The sequence below is a fragment of the Cornus florida genome, unplaced genomic scaffold (assembly GCF_030987335.1).
Source record: "Cornus florida cultivar Cherokee Brave unplaced genomic scaffold, ASM3098733v1 CherokeeBrave_3.0.0_Hap2_Chr10, whole genome shotgun sequence".
NCBI classification, from domain to species: Eukaryota; Viridiplantae; Streptophyta; class Magnoliopsida; order Cornales; family Cornaceae; genus Cornus; species Cornus florida.
In genome coordinates, this window is record NW_026775580.1 from 8310995 (window position 1) to 8331266 (window position 20272).

At 32.3% G+C, this 20272-nt stretch overlaps 1 pseudogene; it reads right to left on the reverse strand.

Moving 5' to 3' along the window:
* Positions 1 to 2354: 2354 nt before the first annotated feature.
* On the reverse strand, positions 2355 to 19510 carry LOC132277374 (uncharacterized; annotated as a pseudogene).
* Positions 19511 to 20272: the final 762 nt, after the last annotated feature.

Here is a 20272-nt window from a genome sequence, read left to right on the forward strand (position 1 = left end):
ATTTGGTCACAAATAGGGTAATCTTTCTGCGACCATAAGGTTTGGTCACAAATGATGAACCCTTTTGCGACCATAAAATTGGTCGCAAATAGGGTAATCCTTCTGCTACCATAAGGTTTGGTTACAAATGATGGACCTTTTTGCAACCACAAAATTGGTCGCAAATAGACTAATCATTTTGCACCCATAAGGTTTGGTCACAAATGATCGACTCTTTTGCAACCACTAAATTGGTTGCAAATAGGCTAATTCTTTTGTGACCATTATATTTTATCACAAATAACCAAATCTTTTGTAATAAAAAAATAAAATATAATAGGTAATATAATTAATATACTTGTCTACTTTTCAACTTTTCTAATTTGAAATAAACTAGTAATTAAATAACACCAATCACTTATAATAAAACCATAAAAAGTAATTTATTTTACTAAATTAAATACATCCATTGCATGTCCTATACATATACACATAGTTTGTGCAGAACAAAAAAACAAACTACTAAATACATCCATGCATGGCTTGTCCACTACATACATATACCAATTGCATATCCATTAAAAAAATTAAGATAAACTATAAAAAAAAAAAAAAAAAAAAAAAAAAACTAACATGTCCTTAAAAAAATAAAAGATGGATAAACTACTAAAGATAACACATTGTTGCTTATTATCCGGGATGGTCTTATACATTTGCTCCAAAGCCTTAATATTCTCTTTCTAAACTTAAGAGACTCTCGGTGTCTCTTTTAGCATCTGTAGACTCTAGAACAATAGTTTTAACCACAGCATCCCTTCTATTCGAAGCAATTTGTCTCCAAGATATAACTTCTCTTGGGTATGATAGAGATTACCTGTTCAAAGAAACAAGAAATTTAAAGATAGGTTATAAACACTAATCTAACTAGGAAAAAAATAAGTAATAATTCATATAATGAGCATGATAATACATCTTTTTCCATAGTTCATATGATGAGTATGACAACACATCTTTTTTCAAAAGTGTTCCAATTAGAAAATACAATATCTGAATAGAAAGTGTCAAAAAGTTGAAAGATATTTATCATCAAGAGTCAAAAGATGACAACACTCTAATCATCCTACATTGAATAAAAATTATAGCTTTATTGATTCCAATCTATCAATACAATCATAGTGGAGAATAAATCTAAGGCTGGACATGCAAACAAAAGAACTATTATCCCATAACAAGAAAGTATAATCTGACCCATTCCACTAGACTATTTCCCAATGTGTCACGTAAGTGTAGCAAATTTGTTTTTATAAAATAAAGAATAAAACTAGGTTCAAAATAAGAAAAATAAATTACAACATTTTCAGAAGTGAACCTTTTTTTTTTTTTTGAAAAAGTTTTCACTAGTTAGTTGGTAGGAAACTATTGGAAGCTGTACCTACTAATTAAAATGTAATATTAATTTAAAGTAAAAAAAAAAAAAAAATGTAACATAACATAAAGTACAAATGTCAAGCCCTACCGGTATACCTACATCTAACCCTTTTGATTTAGCATAATCACAATAACCTACCTTTATAACAAGATATGAATCACATATGAATCACAGTATTAACATTTCAAATACAGTGTGAACTACAAAAACTATGAATAAAGGTTCAAATTCAATTTGCACCAATAGTAAATAATTTATAATCAATCTGTTGTCTAATGTTGTCTAATAGGAGATTGTTTAAACCCATTTTGAATCACTTTCTTTAGTTTAATAATTAAGTGAAGTTGAACTGAAAAATAAAAAATAAAAAATAACAATGACTATACCATCACAACAATGCTTTACATTCCTAGCCTTTTCTTCGGCATCATCAACTCTTTTGTTAGCTGACACCATGTACTTCAGCATGGTTACAACACCTTAGAAGTGCTTTGGAGACAAGCTAGCTACTCAAGCTTGATCTATAAAAACCTAACCAATACCACTCTTAGACAAATCTAGTTAATGTGACTGTCTACTGTCTAGTTTAGTGCTTGAAATTTCGACACTATTTATTAGTTTTTATTAATCAATAACCAAAACATATTTCTTAATCATATTTAACGGGAAAAAAAAAAAAAAAAAAAACCATATTTCTTAGTCCAAAAAAAAACATATTTCTATCTCCAAATGGAGGTTAATCTATGATAAAACGAAGTCAAAAACCCGTTTGACTGTTAATGCTAGGAAAAATTAAAGCTATGAAATTTATTCAAACATATGACCAGCTATATATGCTCATTTAATCCTCAGGTTAGACCTACACGAGTTGCGACATGGGCATCAAAAGAAGAATTGTTCAATCTGGCCCTTAGTCCAAAAAAGAATGTTTTAGTCTCTAAGAACAAGAAGAGAAAGTTATGTCATTAACAAAAAATTTATCCAAAGGTCACTATTTTCAACAAAGAGAATAAATAATTACAAAAAAAAAAAAAAAAAAAATTAAAGTTAAAATATTCAGAAATTAAAGCATATACAAATAGGACATTAAAAGAAAAAATGATAATCAAACACAGTGGAGAGAGAGGGTGAGAGAGAGTTTGACTTGGCCACGCTCGGAGATGCCGGTTTTCCTCCTTCACATCCTTGCCAAAATCCACCAAATCCCCTGGTTTTGTGGTCTTTCCGCTGCCGATGCCGGAAACCGATAACACCGACAAAATGGCCGAAGGAGATCACTAAGCACCGAAAATTTTAGCGGTATAAGATATTCACCGCAAAATTTCCAAATTTTCTGAAAATTTTAGCGATATAGGATACTAACCATGACAAAATGATTTGTGGTAAATATTTTTAAAATAAATGTCAAAATAAGTTCTATTTTTTCATTAAAAGATAAGTAAGTTCAAAAAAATTTCTTTAGTGCTAATAAATCTGAGTTTTGATTTTTTTTTTTTTTTTTCCATTTAAGTTCTAAAATAGATTTGTTTCTTAATTTAATAAAAATAATAATTCATCTATTTATAAAATAAAATAGCAAATTTTTATTTTTATTTTTATTTTTTGTATTTATCATTTCAAAATTATCTTCTTCTATTTTAAGACCTGCTTCAATATTTAATTAATTGTGGCGCGGTAATTTTAACCAGACAACGTTAATGACATACCTCCCAAATTTAAACTATTTTTTACTTAATTTTTGTCAAAGATGGTGGTGTCGAGTCTTTCCTATTAACATTATAAACAAAAGAAATAATATAAAAATAATAATTTATCACATCAACACAACTATGCAAACAAATAAATATTGATATTGTATAAGTTACACCAACCAAAAAATGTATTGTTTACAACATACATAATAAAGCCCATCGCGTAAAAAAATGAATTTTAGCATCTGAAACAATTTCAACTCCAATAAGGCATGGTTGATAATCCTTTTTTTTATTTTTATTTTATTTTATTTTTTATTTTATGAGCACCAACTATGATCAACTACAAAAAGAATCTTATATATGTATTATCAATTGTTCCACTATTTCAAGCGATGTATTTTGATTCTTCAGAGTAACTAGAACCTAATACTGACAACAAAAATTGCATGCAACATAAACATTTAATGCAACAACTCTCTATATCTCAGAGTGATATACGAAACACATACCTTTCGTCACTACCACCGTTGTCAGCACCATTGATTGCAAGACCTCCATTAGCAAAAGTATTATTCAACTCAAGCATTCCAGTATTCCTTTCTGAAGCACCACCTTCCTGCTGCTGGTTTTCAAGTTGCTGATGATTAGCCTCGACATATTGAGTACCTCGGCTACGACCCCTTTCTCTACCACCACGTGACCCTGGCCATCCCAATTTCCATCAACTCCTCCATTATTCCTCCTATAACCTTCTGCCCCTCCATTCCCTTTATAGTTCTGTTGATAACCATCAACTCCTCCAATATTCCTGCGATAACCTCCAACACCACCATTGTTCCGCTAATAACCATTCATCTCTCTATGATTCCTAAAAGACTTTCCAGAACCACGACCACTGCCTCTTCCTCTCACCATCGTAGATTTCACTGAAATTAATTAACACCACCATTATCACACAAAAAATATATACAATAATAACCAACAAAGAAAAAGAGATACAACCACATAAATCAATCAAAAAATAATTGTAAAGCTACATTGTTTAACAACAAAGAAAACTGAGTTGGAAAAACTGGAGAGAGAAACTAGAACTCATATCAATTTTGATTTTTAAGAAAACTGAATACAGAATAAAAGAATTGCACCCAAACAGAGTGTTAAAAAATTGTAAATTTTTTTTATCTTTTGATAAATTAGAGAAGTGGATAAAGATAAAATCTTTTAATCTCAGATAAATTATAATTTAGGCCCACGGGTGAGAATTTATGCCCGAATTCGCCCACTAACTAATGAGTTTTGGATCAGTTGGTAAAATTGTATAATTAGCAGGTTGAAAAACTGAATATAGAATAAAAGAATTGGGTAAATTACACCCAAAAGTTAAACAATTTTTTATCTTTGATAAATTAGAGAAGTGGATAAAGATAAAATCTTAATTACCCAACAATCTTCTTCAACCTATCAAATAAACTCTTTCAGAATCAATTAACATCGTTTAAGAGCATGAGCATTATATAAATTTGTATAAACAAATAAATACATACCAATATAAACAGAATTTAAAATATAAACTTATAGATACGGAACAAGAAGAATGGAATTATACCATATTGAGAAGGAGGAAGAGGTTGAGACGTCGCCGCCGTAAGGGGCTGATATTGAGGGTTCAACCGCCGTTCCTCTTCGTCTTTCAACCGCTTCGGCCGCTCCGCCTCGATCTTTGCGGCGAGGTTTACGGGATAAAATGCAATTCAAATGCCCAAAATGACAACTTAAAGTCCCAAACCCGAATAAACCCAATAATTATCAATAAAATGCAATTAAATTTCAATAATCTAGTTAAAAGTGCCATAACCCAAAGAAAAAGACACATTCGTCAAATAATTGACACCAAAACGCGTCAAAAGTCAGCAAAAAACTTACATAAAATGAAAACCACAATAATTCCACAGACTCACTTGACGATTAGGAGTAGTAGAGTCATGCCTGGCCTAAAATGCGTCGAGCAAAGACTCGTAACCGCACTCCTTGGGATCGTATTGAACCCGAACTGTTGGGAAACGTGCAAATTTTTTAAAACTTTTTTAGGGACTTGCAATCATAGATCTTGATTCATTACATGGAGACAAGTTTTATGCAAAGATAAATAAAAGATGATGCATAATTCAATAAACAGATTGAATACTTACATCAAAGGTCTGAGTAAACCTTTTGAACTTTCCTCTAAAGTGAATGTTCTCACTTATTGTAGATCCCTTTAGCAAGATCCTTTCTCCTTCTTTTTGATTATTATCTTCCCTTTAGGAATCACCAATATGCCTTGATGAATGACCTTCGAATCTAGGCTGGTGATAGCCTCCTTTAGAAGAGAAACAAAACCCTAAAATCTAGAGAGAGAAAGTGTATTCCTTTTTCTTGTTCTCCAAGTCACACCTAAAATATACATGAACTCATGTATATATAGGCAAAATAAAAATAAGAATAAGGAAACAATAAATCATTCTCCATCTCTAATTCAACTTTCTCAATCCTAACATGACTCCAATATCAACTTGGGCTATTGGTGAGAATCCTTTTGGGCTTACTATTTTCTTGGCTCTTATAAATTAATAATTGGTCCGGTCCATTAAACCATGGACCCAATTCAATTAATTCATAAATTAATTTCTACTCCACTAAAAGAAATTAATTGCACTCCAATTAAATAGCAAATAACCTCTAAGTCAATGTCGCACTTTGACCCCTCTATGCTTAATTATTTATCGGATAATTAAAGCCATCAATCCGATAACATAATTAATATAATTATTTTGTTACCTTTGATTATTTCCGGTTCGATCACAATAAAATATTTATTTGACAAAAAATAATAATAATTTATTAAATAAATATATATATATAAAACATTTGTCTAAAACATACGAAGGCCTTCGAATTTAATTTGTGATCAACCATAATCAAAACAAAATAAATACAAATAGCACTGATGCAAATATTGAGAATATAGACCTCTAATTATTAATTACATAACTACCCAAAGTGTCGATCTAAGGATCCCGAGGTATCCGCCGAACAAATCAAAGTAATTATTAATTAATAAAAGAGTCTATACTTCTCTCATGCTTGAGAGTCAAAAGCCATGACTGTGATAGAGAGCAATTGCATACAACAGCTCTCGCAATATATCTCAATCTATCATGGACCCGGTTTAAGTTTTAACTAATTAAATGTCCATCCATAATTACCGACTTTAAACCATTTATGATTACTAATTTATATCATAGTATTAATTGCCATTACATACATATATAAATATATTTTGTAATCAAGCGGACATCATCAATTCTATAAAGAATCGAAAAATAATACATTCCATTCACCAATTGTATAATGCTTTAATAATAATATCCAGACAAGAAACCATGACTTTTACAATCCAAAATTAGAATTTGCTATGCTAGGGCACACATATCCTAACAGCTCCCACTTGCACTTATAGCCAATTCAAATCACATCTAACTCCCATGTTCTCCATATGATGATCAAACATCTTGATCGGTAAAGCCTTTGTGAATGGATCAGCAAGGTTATGTTCCGATGCAATCTTGGCCACAAGTATATCTCCTCGCTTTACTATATCACGAACCACATGATGTTTCCTCTGAATGTGTCTTGTTCCTTTATGAAATTTTGGGTCCTTGGTTTGGGCTATAGCTGCACTATTATCACAATGAAGCGTCATAGGCCGATCTATATGCTCCACAACCTCCAGTTCAATTAGAAAGTTTCTCAACCAAACAGCTTCTTTTGCTGCCTCAGAGGCTGCAATGTATTCTGCTTCCATGGTTGAGTCAGCAGTACAACCCTACTTGACACTCTTCCAACTAACTGGCCCTCTATTGAACTTAAACACATATCCAGATGTAGATCTCCTGGCATCTGGATCTGATTAAAAATCAGAATCCGTATATCCGACTGGAACCAGATCATCACCTCCATAAATGAGCATTAGATTCTTAGTTCTTCTAAGGTATTTTAAGATATTCTTCACAGCTGACCAATGATCAAGTCCAGGATTGGACTGATATCTACTGACAATCCCTACCGAGTTGCAAATGTCCGGTCTGGTACAGACCATGGCATACATGAGACTACCAACTGCCGAAGCGTATGGTATCCGCCTCATTTGCTCAATTTCCTTATCAGTCTTGGGAGACTGGTCATTAGAAAGAGCCAACCCATGTCTAAATGGCAAAAACCCTTTCTTAGAGTTTTCCATTCCAAACCTGATCAGAACTTTGTCAATGTAAGACTCTTGAGGCAAGCCTATTTTCTTTTTAACCCGATCTCGCATAAGCTTGATCCCAAGAATATAGCTTGCTTCTCCAAGATCTTTCATCTCAAATTTAATGAACTACCACCTTTTAACTGATGACAATGCTTCTACATCATTACCAATGAGCAAGATGTCATCAACATATAAAACGAGAATCATGATGACATTACCCTGTTTTTTCTTGTAAACGCAAGGTTCAAACACGTTTTGTTCAAAGCCAAATAATTTGACTGCCTGATCAAAACAAATGTTCCATGTGCGTGAAGCTTGCTTAAGTCCATAAATAGACCTATTCAACTTACATACACAGTCCTCACGACCTTTAACCACGAAACCATCTGGTTGCCTCATGTAGATGTCTTGTTCAAGATGGCCATTTAAAAATGCCGTCTTAACATCCATCTGCCATATCTCATAGTCATAATAAGCACTAATGGCCAAAAGAATGCGAATAGATTTAAGCATTGCAACTGGTGAGAATGTATCCTCATAATCAATACCTTCACATTGAGTGAAGCCTTTGGCAACCAGTCTAGCTTTGAATGTCTCAACATTCCCATCCATTCCTCTCTTTCGTTTGTAGATCCACTTACAACCAATGGGCTGAACCCCACTAGGAAGTTCTACAACATCCCAGACTTTGTTAGAATACATCGATTCCAACTCTGATTTCATGGCATCTTTCCAACGATTCGCATCTATATCGGTCAACGCTTCCGCATAGCTTACTGGGTCCGACTCATGCTTATCGGGGACGGCCTCATAGACCTAACCCAAAAGTGTGAGTTTTTTGGGTTGGATGATTGTCCTCCCACTCCGCCGAAGGACCAGTGCAGGAATCGATGTACTAGATGATGGTTATTCAACAGGGACTTCTTGTGTCTCATCATTCTCAGTATTTATATTAGGTGTGTCCACTGGGGTTATCTCTAACGTGCCAACCATCTCCTCTAACACTATCTGGCTACTAGGTTTGTGATTCATAATATAATCCTCCTCCAGGTAAACAGCATGAGTGCTAACAATAACCTTATTGTCCCTGGGATCATAAAATAATCCACCTCTAGTGCCCTTAGGATAGCCAACAAATAAGCATGCATCTGATCTTGCTTCCAACTTGTCTGCCTGTTTCTTTCGCACGTGTGCTGGACACCCCCATATATGCATGTGATTTAAACTAGGTTTACGTCCAAACCACAGCTCATATGGCATTCCTGAAACAGACTTGGATGGAACACAGTTCAAAATATACATCACTGATTCTAAGGCTAATTCCCAAAATGATAGAGGTAATGTAGCAAAACTCATCATAGATCTAACCATGTTAAGTAAAGTTCTGTTTCTCCTTTCTGCCACTCCATTCTGTTGAGGGCAGTCAGGTGCGGATAACTGGCGCATAATACCCTCATTGACCATATGATCCTTGAACTCCCCCAAGAGGTATTCACCTCCTCGATCAGATCGAAGTGTTTTGATAAGTTTACCTAATTTACGCTCCACTTCCGCCTGAAACTCACGGAATTTTCCATAAGCTTCTGACTTGTGTCGCATTAGGTAAATATATCCAAAACGTGAATAATCATCAATGAAAGTGATGAAGTACTCAAACCCTCCTCTCGCTTGGGTGTTCATGGGACCACACACGTTTGTGTGCACCAACTCTAATTGTTCTTTGGATCTATCTCCTTTGGCTGAGTAAGCCCTTCGAGTCATCTTTCCTTCAATACAGGATTCACAAGTTGGCATAGGCTCCTCTGCCTCACAAGGTAATAAACCTTCTTTAACCAACCTTTGAATCCTATTTTGATTGATGTGACCCAATCGTAGATGCCAATGATACAATGAGTTTGGAGAAACTGCTTTTCTTTTAACATTCAATCTAGATGAAGTTGCATTTAATTCATAATTTTGCATTTGATATGAGCTAGGAGTTAAAACATATAGATTATCTTTCAATGCACCAGAAGTTATAACACAACCATTTAATTTAATTAAAACATTTTTTCCAAAAGTAAAAATATAATTTTTGCAAACCAACGAAGAAACTGAAATTAAATTGTGCCTAACATTTGGCGCATAAAGACAATCTTCTAAAATAAGACTCCTCCCACTGTCAAACTGCATATGAACCACTCCCACTGCTTTAGCTTCCACCTTGGCATTAGATCCCATATGCAAGTATATCTCTCCTTCATTGAGGCTTCTGGACTCCTGGAATCCCTGCAATGAATTGCAAACATGATTAGTGGCTCCAGAATCTATGCACCAGGAATCTATAGATTCAACCACATTACATGCCTCAACAATGAATATACCTTTTCCTTTGCCTTGTGTGCGAAGTATTGGGCAGTTAGGTTTCCAGTGACCCGGTTGACCGCAATGGAAGCAGTTTCCTTCGCCTTCAACCCACACTTTCTTCTTTCCCTTATCCTTTTGGATTACTTTGTTTGACACAACCACAGTTTTGGCACCATCCTTCTTCTTTTTCTTGCCCCTCCTCTTGGGCCTAGAAGTGGATGGTCCAGCAGACTGAGTGTAGTTGATAGATGCACCCTTGCTTTTGTTTATCCCTTCAAAGATTACCAACTCATTCAATAGTTCAGCGAGTGTGTACTCAAGCTTATTCATATAATAATTAACCCTAAAAGAGTTAAATGAGTCTGGCAATGAAGCGATAATCATGTCAACCTGAAGTTCACCATCCAAGTTGCATCCAAGGATCTCCAGTTCATTTAAAAAACCAATCATTTTTAAAGCATGTTCCGGAACTGAAGTACCTTGGACCATCTTAATGGTCATCAAATTTGTTATAGCATTTTGGCGTGCGCTCTTACCAATTTGCCCAAACATTTCCTTAAGGTTAAGCATGATGTCTGCAGAAGTGAGATATTGAAGATGTTGACTTTGGAGTACATTCGAGAATGAAGCAAGAATGTAGCACCTAGTCATCTCATCTGCTTTATTCCATTTCTTAAATACTTCATGCTCCTCAGGAGGATCCTCAGGCAAAGGTGGAGAAGGTCTAGGAGTAGTAAGCACATAATTCAACCCCTCATATGTGAGTACAATATCTAGTTGCCTTTTCCAATCGATATAATTAGGTCCAGTTAATCGATTTTCTTTTAGTATGTTTGCAAGTGGACTGAATGGACTAGTCATGATAAATCTGAAAATAAAAGCATTCATACAATAAATAAAGTGAATAATAATAATCATGCAAGTATAAAACAATTAATTAATTGTGGGTCCCTTAACCACATTGCATGAAAAATCGGACAATCAATATGCTAATAACTTATCCGGTTGGCGGAATTCATTATTGCTTATTGACGAGAATAACTCATTATTTCCATATCTCTTTAGACAATGCCTTATCTAAATATGAAATAATTCCCGATTATATTTAGCCTTTCTAAAATCACCTAGTATAGACCACTCCGTTGGGGAGCTAATACTATTGATTTTAGATTGAGTGTTTAACATAATTAATGCTCCAACGGAAAAACAAATATTAAATATATTGCCATTAATAGCTTAGACTCTTTAAATCATGCGTAGGGCCTTATTTTTAAAGATCTAACTATAATGGTTATTTAATAAATATATTTTCGTGAGACAACCATTCTTGTAATCCAGACTCTTTAAATCATGCGTGGAGCCTTATTTTTAAAGATCTAATCTTAATGGTTATAATTACGAAGGCCATGGGGTAATGTATAAAAAATTCCCGCTCCCACTCAATTTTTAATAATGTAAAACTAGAGTTTTCAATTCATGATTTAATGCATGCAAAACGCCTTGATTTTAATCCAATTAAATTTAGAAAATATATGGATTTTAAATGATTCACTAATATTTAATTTGAGGCAAAAAATAATTTACAAAAATAATTTTTCTGTTTCCCAATAAATGCTCTCAAATTAATTAGCAATCTAATCCAATTTATCTTCATAATTTAATTAATATAAATCAAGCCATTTAATTAAAAATCATGGATCCAATGCATGAACAATTATAATCAGCATTAAATTATTCCATACATCAAATAATAGACAGAAGCAATATAAATGGCCAATGGATTCAGCTTTTAACATTTAAAAACTATTCTTGCTGTACGGGCATCCTTCAACTGTCTGTAAACACCCATAGGAAGCTTGTACGCGTTAGGAGAAGCAAAACGCCGCTTGGAACGAGCCCGGAGGACCCAACACGCGCTGGCACGCGCCTAGGGCAAGCTGCACGCGCTCCCACGCGCTTGGGGGCGCGTGGAATGCACCCTCACGCGCTCCCACGCGCCTGGGGCTCGTGGGACGCGCCTCCACGCACCTTCACACGCGTGGAGGTCAAGCTACCTTGGCTGGCGCGTGCAATGCACGCGCCAGCATGTGCACTATCCTGGTGCGTGTGGAACACGCGCCAGGCTCACCATCTTGACGCCACACCTGATCCGGGCCACCTCCGACACCCCTTCTCGCCGCCGGCGAAGCTCCGGCCACCGGAAAAACGCCGAAAAAATTCCAAAAAATCCGGAAAAATCCCAAAAAATTAAATTAAGCCTCAAAAAATTCCCAAAAAATTCGAAAAAATTCCAGAAAATTACTGAAGCATAATTTAACCCTTTCGGACCCTCTTGAAGCTTCATAGCATCCTTTGATGAATATTACATGGCTTTAATAAATACTTACAATTTGAAATACAATAGAAAAAATTAAATTACATCATTGAATTTTCAAACGGCTAAAACAAAGCCTTAATTACATTCATCCAAAAATAAAATTACATTCTATATACCTATAAGCTTTATCCATGACCCAAACACACATCATCATCCATTCACAATTATACATACATCAACATGTATTAATATATATCAACATAATAAATCATACATCAACATATATCAATAATTTTATATATGTATATATAATTTGGATCCATGAATATGATTTTTATAAACACATGTTCTCTAGTAATGAATCAAACCATGTGCTCTGATACCACTGTTGGGAAACGTGCAAATTTTTTAAAACTTTTTGAGGGATTTGCAATCATAGATCTTGATTCATTACATGGAGACAAGTTTTATGCAAAGATAAATAAAAGATGATGCATAATTCAATAAACAGATTGAATACTTATATCAAAGGTCTGAGTAAACCTTTTGAACTTTCTTCTAAAATGAATGTTCTCACTTACTGTAGATCCCTTTAGCAAGATCCTTTCTTCTTCTTTTTGATTATTATCTTCCCTTTAGGAATCACCAATATGCCTTGATGAATGACCTTCGAATCTAGGCTGGTGGTAGCCTCCTTTAGAAGAGAAACAAAACCCTAAAATCTAGAGAGAGAAAGTGTATTCCTTTTTCTTGTTCTCCATGTCACACCTAAAATATACATGAACTCATGTATATATAGGCAAAATAAAAATAAGAATAAGGAAACAATAAATCATTCTCCATCTCTAATTCAACTTTCTCAATCCTAACATGACTCCAATATCAACTTGGGCTATTGGTGAGAATCCTTTTGGGCTTACTATTTTCTTGGCTCTTATAAATTAATAATTAGTCCGGTCCATTAAACCATGGACCCAATTCAATTAATTCATAAATTAATTTCTACTCCACTAAAAGAAATTAATTGCACTCCAATTAAATAGTAAATAACCTCTAAGTCAATGTCGCACTTTGACCCCTCTATGCTTAATTATTTATCGGATAATTAAAGCCATCAATCCGACAACATAATTAATATAATTATTTTGTTACCTTTGATTATTTCCGGTTCGATCACAATAAAATATTTATTTGACAAAAAATAATAATAATTTATTAAATAAATATATATATAAAACATTTGTCTAAAACATACGAAGGCCTTCGAATTTAATTTGTGATCAACCATAATCAAAACAAAATAAATACAAATAGCACTGATGCAAATATTGAGAATATAGATCTCTAATTATTAATTACATAACTACCCAAAGTGTCGATCTAAGGATCCCGAGGTATCCGCCAAACAAATCAAAGTAATTATTAATTAATAAAAGAGTCTATACTTCTCTCATGCTTGAGAGTCAAAAGCCATGACTGTGATAGAGAGCAATTGCATACGACAGCTCTCGCAATATATCTCAATCTATCGTGGACCCGGTTTAAGTCTTAACTAATTAAATGTCCATCCATAATTACCGACTTTAAACCATTTATGATTACTAATTTATATCATAGTATTAATTGCCATTACATACATATATAAATATATTTTGTAATCAAGCGGACACCATCAATTCTATAAAGAATCGAAAAATAATACATTCCATTCACCAATTGTATAATGCTTTAATAATAATATCCAGACAAGAAACCATGACTTTTACAATCCAAAATTAGAATTTGCTATGCTAGGGCACACATATCCTAACACAGACGACTTCGGAGTGGTTCGTCATCCCCGAACACACGTCGTTGTAGCTTGGATTTTGAATATAGCCCTGAGTGTACCCAACCTCCGTCTTGGACACTCCGGGCACTCTCTGGAAAGCCAATTCGATGCTCCAAAAGCACCCCGCCCTGAACTGGGCGAACTCTTGACCTGGTGCCGGGACGTCGTCGTCCGGACCCTACGCAATCGAGGAAGATGATGACTGGTCCACGGTGGTGACACTAGGGTTTCGAGTACCGAACCCTAGCTTTCCCAACCAGTTCATCTTTGGGGGCAAGTAGAGACAGAAATGTCTGGAGGTATGGGGGAAAGATGTGGGTTTGATGGGAAATCTAGAGAGAGAGAGTAAGGGTTTGGAGAGAGAAAGGGATGAGCGAGAGGAGACGATGAGGAGCAGAGGCGAGGAGGAGGAGGCAAAAGTGGTAGAGATGGGCATTGTGACGTGTTTGGTTTTAGTTATCTGGGGGAGAAGGAAAGTAGATTTTGTAGTTTGCAGTTACAGAGACAGAGAGAGGGCAACTTCAGAGATGAGAACGAGAATAGAGATGGAGGCGATCGGGGAACCTAGGGTTTGTAATGTCGGATGAGACAAATGGTAAATTAAGTAAATACTAAAGTGATGAAATAATAGCGCGAAATTTTCGTGCATAAAATAATTTTAGAAAATTTCGCAGCCACCTTTTTTTAAGGTTAAACTACAAATTGTAAAGTGAGGCAAAATTCAGAAAATCCTAAGGCAGGAGTTAGTAAAAATAGGCAAGGAGCAAAAATTTATATTGTAATTAATTCCCTAATCAAATATAGTATAAAGTAGATATTCTATAATTATTCAAATATCTAGTTTATCATTATTTTAGTGCATGAATTAGTAATAAACGTCCTATTATATTACTTTTTTTAGAAAAATTATAGTGATTTTCATGATTTTATCTCTAATGAGTAATGAAACGTAGCATAATTAATTTTCATTTTCAAAGCCAGAGAAAGAAACCCTCACTCATATTTTCTTTTGAGAGATAATTTCCTTTTTCTTGAATCATTCTTAGATTTCCTTTTGGAAGTTGCCGACGGTAACCACATAACTTAATTCTAGATTTTTACTTGAACACAGTGTGTGTAATATATTAATGCTATGTATAATTAACCATAGACAGAAAGATATGTAAAAAGAAGAAATAGTGACTTTGGTACTGAAATACGACATCATATTTATCATTTGTGATACAATCTTGAATTTTTTTTCTTTTTTCGTGAACTCTAGCATTGCTCTTTTTTCTTTTTCTTTTTATCTATACGACATTTTCATGTAGAGGGGGTCTTGTTTGTGTAGATATTCTATTGTATTTATTTATATATTTAACTTTATAAAGGGGGATTAAAAATATTATTTTTAAAATAAGATATTATTTTATTTAGTCTAAAAAGATATATATATACTTTTTAGACTAAATTAAATAATATCTTTTATATATATATGGTTTTGATAGACTTGAGCATGTAACCATTACGCTCACGGGTTGTGTTAAACATTAACTCTTCTTTACAAAAAAATTTCTATATTTCTTCACAAAAATTTATATAAAAGTATAAATATTCTTCTTACCAATTCTCTTAAATATTTCTATATCTCTCTCTCTCTCTATATATATACACTATTATTAAATGTACGTGGAATTTTTGTACTTTAAAAAAAATTAAACAAGAATCTATATCTATACTATTATTAAAAGTGTTTCAATATCAGTGTTTCAGTATTTCATTATTTATTTATTAATATAAAAAATATTTATTAATTAATATGAATTACAAATTTATCTATTTATTATAAGTTTTTAATAAAAGAAAATCTAATTAGACAAAAATTATTAATATAAAAAATAGAAAAGAATTATTAATACAAAAAAATATTTATTAATTGATATAAAAGAGTTTTTTAAATAATTTTTATAAAACTCTAACACAAATTACCTATTTATCTATTTATTATGAGTTTTTTAATAAAAGAAAATCTAATTAGACATGAATTATTAATATAAAAAATATTTTTTAATTGATATAAAAAATAAAATAATTTCTCTACAACTCTAAAATAATTTCTATAAATCTAACACAAATTAGTTACTTTATTTTCTATAGAACTCTATCACAATATGTATTTATTATGACTTTTTTAATAAAATAAAATATAATTAGACAACAATATATTTAAAGAAATAAAATAATTTCTATAAAATTCTACGACAAATTAGCTATTTTATTTTCTATAAAACTCTATCACGTATAACCTGTATTTATCTATTTAGAGTTGTAGAGAAATTATTTTATTTTTATATTAATTAATAAATATTTTTTATATTAATAATTTTTGTCTAATTAGATTTTCTTTTATTAAAAAACTCATAATAAATAAATAAATAGGTAATTTGTGTTAGAATTTTATAAAAATTCTTTAAAAAACTCTTTTTATATCAATTAATATATATTTTTTTATTAAAAATTTGTTTTTTATTTTTTTATATTAATTGATAGGGAAAAATAAACCTAACCTACCTTGACCTGACAATAGAGACAACTAAGTGTTGACCAACTTCCAGACTTCTTCGACTTTCAAACGATGATATTTCCATTGAATAAGAATGATAATATTTTGTTATTCAGGATAAGGAGAATTTAAATGAGAGATAAGATGACGTGGTTCAACATGATAAGGATAACTTGGCACAATTTGAAAGTCAAATGGGTAAATCATATCCCCAACAAATCTGGCAACAAACAGATCTCCTTTGATCTCACGTAAATGGATCTCCTTTGATCTCGCACAAACGGATCTCCTCTGATCTAGCAAACGAACTGAGGGAGAATGAATATAAGAATGAGATCCTACCAGTCAATCAGGTATGACAAAAAACTATTATTAAATCTCTGCCTTTCTTTTAAACCTTCGGTGACTGACTTGATCGTCGGAGAATTCTTGGCAGGCACCACACCGGTGCCGTCAAGATTCATCGATCTTCTACTCTCTTCTTTGTAGGGAAACGGTATCGTACCGGACTGCGTGAATTTCTTCCCTCAACATTAATAATTCTTGTCTAATTAGATTTTTTTTATTCAAAAACTCATAATAAATAGATAAATAGGTAATTTATATTAATTAATAAACAATTTTTATATTAATTAATAAATAATGAAATACTAAAACACTAAAACTCTTTATACTTTAATAATGTAATAAAATAATTTTTATAAAATCTACCACAAATTAGCTACTTTATTTTCTATAAAACTCTATCACAATATCTATTTATTATGACTTTCTTAATAAAATAAAATTTAGTTAGACAATAACATATTTAAAGAAAATAAAATAATTTCTATAAAATTCTTCCACAAATCAGCTATTTTATTTTCTCTAAAACTCAATCACATATAACCTGTATTTATCTATTTATCATGATTATATATAAAAAAAATAAAATAATTTCTATAAAACTCTACTACAAATTACCTATTTTATTTTCTTTAAAATTCGATCACATATATCCTGTATTTATCTATTTGTTATGAGTTATTTAATAAACGGAAATCTAATTAGACAAGGATATATTTAAAGAAAATAAAATAATTTTTATAAAACTGTACCACAAATTACGTATTTTATTTTCTATAAAATTCTATCACATTAAAGAAAGATATATTTAAAGAAAATATATAATATATATAATAATACATATAAATAAAATATAAAAATTATTTAAACTATAAAGAATTGCAGTGTTTCAGTATTTATTTATTAATATAAAAAATATTTATTAATTAATATAAATTACCTATTTGTCTATTTATTATGAGTTTTTTAATAAAAGGAAATCTAATTAGACAAGAATGATTAAAAATAATTATTAATTGATATAAAAAGAGTTTTTTTAAAGAATTTCGATAAAACTTTAACACAAATTACCTTTTTATCTATTTATTATGAGTTTTTTAATAAAAGAAAATCTAAGTAAACAATAATTATTAATATAAAAAAAAATTTAATTGATATAAAAATAAAATAATTCCTATAAAATATACCACAAATTAGCTATTTTATTTTCTATAAAACTCTATCACATTATCTAAATGACTTTTTTTAATAAAATAAAATCTAATTATACAACAATATATTTAAAGAAAATAAAATAATAGTGTTTGCGATGTTGATATCGCTCTTAAAATTTTTAATATTTAAACCTTAGTCAATTCTCTTAAAAATATACTCCATAATATATTTTTATGTATTTTTATTAACTAACAATAGTTATTTATTAAAATATTTAAGGTACAAGTCATTTTAGATTGAGAATTAATAAAACACTTAGTAATTATATATTCATGCTTTTCTTTATATTTTTCTTATATTGACATTTTTACAAATTAATTAAGCTCGAAACAATAAATGACTAATTTGTCTATCTTGCAATTAATGACATTTTTGCTAAGTCATTAATTAGTCGACATATTATTTTACAAAAAAATTAGAAGTCATCTTGCATTCTTAACAAAATTTGTCCTTTTGCGACCATAAGTTATTTTGGTTGTTAATACCTTGTCTAATTGCGATCAAAATTTGATCAGTTTGCAACCATAAAATTTGGTCGTAAAAGATCAATCCTTTCGCGACCATAATTTATTTTGGTCATTAATACTTTGACCTTTGGTCGTTAATACTTTGACCAATTGCGACCAAACTTTGATCATTTTGCAACCATAAAAATTGGTCGTAAAAGAGCAATTCTTTCGCGACCATAATTTATTTTGGTCATTAATACTTTTACTAATTGCAACCAAACTTTGATCATTTTGCAACCATAAAATTTGGTCATTAAAAATCAAACATTTTGCTACCATACTTTATTTTGGTCGTTAATGTGCTAATCAATTGCGATCAAAATTTACTTTAGTCGCTAATATGTTAACTTTTACGACCAACTCATTTTATTCGCAAATAACATAGTATTTGTGACTTTTTCAGTTTGGTCGCAAATAATTTGGTCGCAAAAGGCCCAGTTTGTTGTAGTGTAGGTTTCCTAATCGAAAGAACATTCGTACCCAGTAAAACCTCAATGAACCAAATTCGGGGTGGAACAAAAGATCTTTTAAGTGAAGTGTTATCTAAACTTTTGAGATTGCTATGTACTACTTCTTTCAAAACATCGATTAGGTTATCCAATAAATCAATAATGTCTGGTAGGGGAGTAAAGAGATTCTGACCGTCCACATCGACTGGTGAGTTGATTGGACATCCATAAGCAATTGCAATATCCTCTAATGTAACCGAAAACATGGTGCCATCAATTTCAGTGAAAAACTTGGTTGGCTCTAGCGGTTTATATGAAAGATTCTGGTAAAATTGACGAACCAGACGAGGATAAACCATATTATGACATGGCTGAAAAATGGATGCCAGTCCCCGTTTCCAGAGATTTTTGATTGCCCAGTCTGTATTAGCACGTCTACGAAAGACATTCCTAACATCAAATGTAGTTTCAAATTGAAGAGGCCATTTAGACCAATTCGGATCAGTAGTTTCCTTAGAAGAAGTTTTTGATTTGCGAGGACGCTTAGAAGCAGAAGAAGAAGCCATTTGAGGGAACGAATTTGGTTCATGACTTTTATTGAACACGTGGTGTGCAAGACTAAAAAGTAAAGAACACGTGTGAAGATTAGATTATTTGAATCTAATAATCATAGATATAGATTTGAAACACACCAATTTCTCACTAAATTAACTAATCCCCCACAAAATCAAGTTCTAATCTTTATGAAATAATCAATAGTTGAAACATAGAAGAAAAAAGAACTTACCTCAATTTGGAGTATGAAACCTTGCCCTCTTTGATTGAATTATGAGGATAAAAGATGATGATTTGATGATGGATGGAGGATAAATGGAGATGGAGAGAGTGAAATATGATTATGATATGGCTTTGAAAGGTATGGTTAGGAAATGGGAGGTGTAGGTTGTGAATGAAGGGAATGAAAGATTAAAATTTATAAAACCCGAGCTGGGCTCGGGTTGTTGTACGGGCCTTCGCGTTTGGATGCAAACCAAGGTGTCTAGACATGAACTGTAGCGGGGCGTTGAATGGTTGATCGTGGTGCGCTGGGGGCTGAAGGTGGTGGATTGGCATCCGGATGCGAGAAGCATCAAGTGTCGGAGTCCGGACGTTGGTGGTGGTGTCCGGACGTGAGAAGCATCAGGTGTCAGCATTTGGACGTTGGTGGTGGCATCCGGATGTGAGGTGAGGCTATAATTGGCATCTGAACGTAAGGAATGGCGTCCAGATGCGAGTGTTGCTATAGCTTTTATGAATTGTTGATCAAAGACACCCAAAAATGTTACTAA